This window comes from Electrona antarctica, assembly GCF_951216825.1.
Source record: "Electrona antarctica genome assembly, chromosome: 7".
Classification (NCBI taxonomy): Eukaryota; Metazoa; Chordata; class Actinopteri; order Myctophiformes; family Myctophidae; genus Electrona; species Electrona antarctica.
In genome coordinates, this window is record NC_136812.1 from 18640292 (window position 1) to 18645401 (window position 5110).

The following is a 5110-nucleotide window of genomic DNA, read 5'->3' on the forward strand; positions in this document are numbered from 1 at the left end:
CAGGTGGACTATTCCAATGGGCATTCTAAATGATCTATTAAAACACACACACACACACACACACACACACACACACACACACACACACACACACACACACACACACACACACACACACACACACAAATCGGAGTCCTTTGAAGAAGAACAACAAGAAGAAGAAGAGAGAGAGAGAAACAAAAACTGTTACCGGGTTCTAGTTTTTTGTTTTGTTTTTTCATTTTGAAATGTATTGTTGATTTTCCTAAACAAGAATATGTAGCATTGTTCACAAAGCATTCAGGTTTTCATAAAACAGTTCAAAGTAGTTGTTAATTTGCACATTTTCATGATTTACAACATGGTAAATGTGTGCAAGAAAAAGACGGGGCCTGACATCAGTCAGAAGAAAAGATTAATATGGAAGTCATCATGTTTCGATAGCAACCTCAGTGACATAGGGTATCGATAGGAATGATAAATGAATAAACAAAATGAATTAATATTAACAGAAAGTGCTTTAGAGGATTTTAAATTCTTTAAAATGTATATGAAAAAAAATCTATTTTTGCTTCTCTTCCTATCTGCTGTTTTCAGAAAGCAGCAGCCCTCTGTGGCTTAAGTCAAGTCATTGACAAGTACATTATAGTCATTCAATCATCCATTAGTTTAGTCATATATTAGGGCCATTTCACCACAGCAAAATATATGGAATAATTCCCATTCAGCCCATTTTGTGTCTTACAAGCCTGAATGGACTTGTTGAGGGTTTGTGTACATTCATGTGGTGATTGTTGTGGGTTTATGAGGGTGTGTGTAAGTGTGTGTGTGACTATAGTTTAAATTTATTTAGCGTATCCCAATGGCGCTTTTCGTCACAAATTCCCCCTGAATGTCACTGTACGATTAGCACATTAAATACATAACACACCAGTACACAGTAAGATCATCAGTGTCAAGTTATACGTTTGTATGTGTACAAATGTAACCAGAAGGACCTTTTCGGATCCATTCGGTTACATTTGTACAATCTCAGAGGTAAATTTACACTCTGGTTTTTACGGTGGACAAAACATCCATCTAAAGATGGCTCTGAGTTTCAGGCCCATTCAAGCCTAGAAAAACATCCACAAAATGTTCATTATTGGCAGACAGAGCAGTGGGGTCTGTACCCAGCATTATGATGTAGTGCCTCCACCAGTAGACTCACCTACATATCAGGTTAGGCCTTTCACAGTTTTGCTGCTAGACATGGGGACTTTGAAAAACAGCGGGAGGGAATCGTGACTTTGCATGCAAAAGTGTGAATTATACTGATCTTTTTTATTGTTGGAAGAAAAAAAAAAGAGAAACCGGTGCTGTGAGGGAGGAAATTAACAACATGCATGAATTTTTGTGAAGAAAATAAACAACGCTGCTTTTGTTGGTTAGATTTTGTATTATTATTATTATTTCATTGTTAGAACAGCAGTGTCCTGCTAAAGTATTACACCGTAAAACCAAAACAGATGAAGTAAGACAGGACAAATATCTTGCTCAGCACTGAACATTCCTGCTCTGTGACGATGATGAAGTTGATGATGATGATGACTGACAATAATGGGCAAAGAGAAACTGACTCTACATCCTAGCCACAGGTTTTAGCCCCATGATTCTCAAGAACCCAGACAGCCTACTCACCATCTAGCAACCTTCCCTCCTCTCAGCCTGAAGAACATCCAAGGCACATGTGGACATACAAGCAGGGAAACAATGGACCAGTACTACATACAGTACTTCCTGTCCTACCTAACCGTACTCTGGAGAAAACATTTAATCTGACTGTCACTGTCTGATAGTTTGTCTGTCTGTCTGTGTATGTCTGTCTGATTGACCACCCTACTACAATTGCACTCCCAGAGATTGCAGTGAGAGATTACCTTTTTGGTGAACCTCATCTTTTTTTTTAAGTGGCCTTACCTTTCACTAAAAATGAGACACTTGGGGACAATGCGGGGTGGGAATGTTTTGGTTTTTAAACTTTCTGTGTATCGTTGTCAGGCGTGTTGTCATCAAGGCACCATTTTGTCACTGAGGACACTGGGCATCTCTTGTTTAGTGCTTTTAGCTGGTGGAGTCTCTATTATGTCAAGGCTTCTGTGCCTTAAAATGTTGCCCTTGCAGTGTCGGTGTCAGATTTAAGCTGAACAAATTGTTTCCATTTGATTGATATACAAGGCTGTAGTTGTCACATCCATGAAAGTTGTAGATTTTAGGGGTGAAGCTTGTTTGAGTGAACCGATAAACTATTTAAAAGTCAGTGTTGCTCCTCAAAATAGTCTTTTCTCCCATTTCTCCATTGTGTTACCATGCTTGTTGGTCTCTGTTGCCGGAGCTCAGACCCCTCAAACTCCTCCCAGCCCTATGACTTTGTCCTGCCTCCAACAAGCTGCAAAAGTAATACATTTGCAAAACTCACACGTTTTTATTACATATGGCAACAAACGGCCCGGATTCTGAATGGGGAGGTCCTCTGAGGACTCTAGACTACATGCACTTCCTGTTTCCCTGGATATGACATATTAAAGGACAAGTTACCTCCTATCCCTCCCAATTCTTTTGTATATGTATGGATTATACTCTGTGTGTGCCTCACTTCTGTATGGATTATACTCTGTGTGTGCCTCACTTCTGTGTGAAATTCAAAAAGATGAAACAAAACAAAAAAGGTGATGGGGGACAATGGGACGTGGAGATTTAAAATGAGTAGTTTGGGTGTGGGGGGGGCATTACAGGAGAGGGGGGTAAAAGAGTATGGTGAATTTCGGATCACATCATTTAAGTTGCCTGTTCTTTCTTGTAGCCAACCATTGAAGATAATAACAGGATTCAAGAATACAATTTACAATGTTCTAGCTCTAGACAGGTGTAGCACATGTGTGACTGTATTAATTTATGAAACCAAAATGGTAACTGTGAATTATGTATTTCTTTGTGCATTTTCTAAAGTGGGGGAGCTGGTGGTTGGGACACAGCAGCAGCTGGTGCTTGTGTCCCAGACTTCTGTTTTTTGGTGGAATATAATGGAAATGATCAGTTTCCAAAAAAAAGAGGAAAAAAACGAAAAAATATGACTATATATTTTTTTTCTTAAGCAATACATTTCAGTGTGACTTGTGATAGAACATTTTTCTTTTTTTAGGTAATAAATAAATAAAACAAAACAAGTACATCAAGTTGTGTGTGCGTGTATTCATTACCAGCTGGTTCAATAACACCAAGTTTGAGGTATTGAGTGAAAGTTTCTGCACAGCGTAACATTTCATATGAGAGTCTATTTCTCATGCAAAATGGATCTCTTCGGTAACCAGATAGGAACAGTATATATGTATGAGATGCTAAGAACTACATTGATAAAGTATCTTCTTTCCTCAGTATGCTTTACCATACTGAGGAAAGAAAAAAGGGGGTTGGAGTATACTAGAGCTGCTTGACTTCAGAGCGATGGGTTGGGTATGTTGTAGGGTTCAGGGGTGGATATTGGGGTACGGTGGAGGGTAGGCACCGTCAAGATGACTTGAGTCAGAACCAGCAGCAGTGTTCTCCACACCTATCAGTAGCACTGCGTGGTTTCAAGATAAAAGGGAATAGTGAAATGGAGTGACAGACTGGAGATAGGGGGGGAAGCAGAGAGAAGAAGCAAATGAAACATGTGAAATCTGCTTCCTGAATCCTGACACATAGAGCAAAGGGTTTATTTTGAGCTCTCGTAGCGAAGGTCTCTTGAATGTGGTGACGTTCAGAGCATTAATTGCAGCTTGACTTGGAGCATCAGGAAGAGCCTGAAAGATACTTGGACTTGAAATGACACATCTCCTACATGTCGAAGCACTGCTCAGATAGAGCCACATGATATCACACAGACTATTCTGCATACTGTAAACTGTACTGTGCCGTAGCACAGACAAGAAAACAGAAAGAAGAAAAAGACAGCTGCAGCAGTTATGCTGCATTTATGAACGTTATGCATTGATGAATGCTCTATTTGTGTACACTAATAATAATAACACAATCAATAAAAGCAGGAAAATCGAACAAAATTAGATAGATGCAACATAGCAAATCAACAACTTACAGTCAGCTGGCCAACAGTAGAAAGCATATTTAAAGATGCAAAAAAACAACAATGTAATAGATAAAAATAGATAATACCGACAAAGTTCAGTGAAAAAACATTTAACGGGGCAGGGGGGGGGAATGCTTTTCTGAACAAATACGTTTTGAGAAGAGATTTAAAAGATGCAATGGTATCTGCTTGTCGGATGGATTTGGGAAGGGTATTCCAAATTTTAGGGGCACGGATGGAGAAGGCTCGTTCTCCCTTGTTTACACGATGGAATTTCTCGGGAACTAATGGGTGTATGGGTCCATTTGGTATACCGGTATATGCGTGTGACATCATCATCATACCAGGAAGTTATGCGGGAACGCCTGCTGAGTGGCAAAAACTACTTTCTGGCCTTGACAGCCCATACATCCATCCAAACAAAAAGGTCCTATCTGATGATGCATGAAACAACGTTAAACGACATTAAACTCACTTTGCCACTCGATTTGCCACCCTCTTATAGAGGCTATAGCCGCATATAGGCTACCCTCTTATAATAGAGCCTATAGAGAATATAGGCATACACTCAGAGTTAAATGAACATTAACTGTGTAGCCCATTTGCTCCTACAAAGGGATTGCTGTAGGCTACAAAAATGCTGGCTAGTGTTTAAGAATGTGATAACACTGACATATTACATTTCCAGTGCAATGAAAATCATTAAGAGTGAGTAGGCATCACATAGGCTACTCAAAATTATATAAGCATGGACTGTGTAATTGTGTAGCTATAGGGAGTATTGGATAGTTATGTTGAATGCTATAATAGCCTATATTTATGTCAGGTCAGGGGGGGAAATCAGCCAACTGTAAGCCAAAGCTGACTGCTGATAGCTGATCATTTGTACGCCTACATTTTTAAAAACTAGTTTTGATGTAACAGCACCTTTTGAACTCTGCCCTCACGGTGTGTGAACTTAAACAAACAGTTTATGTACGGTAGCTATACATCCCGCTTTAGCTCGCTGTAGTATAGAGCGTCGCA

The 5110-nt window shown here is 39.6% G+C and overlaps 1 protein-coding gene across 1 annotated transcript in view; it reads left to right on the forward strand.

Moving 5' to 3' along the window:
• The window catches only part of midn (midnolin), a 31118-nt gene extending 27924 nt beyond the window's left edge, over window positions 1–3194 (forward strand). Inside the window, exon 8 of the mRNA XM_079505289.1 lies at window positions 1–3194. This exon is cut by the window's left edge and continues 834 nt beyond it. The gene's annotated coding sequence lies outside the window, so the exon portion shown is untranslated.
• The last annotated feature ends 1916 nt before the right edge of the window (window positions 3195–5110 follow it).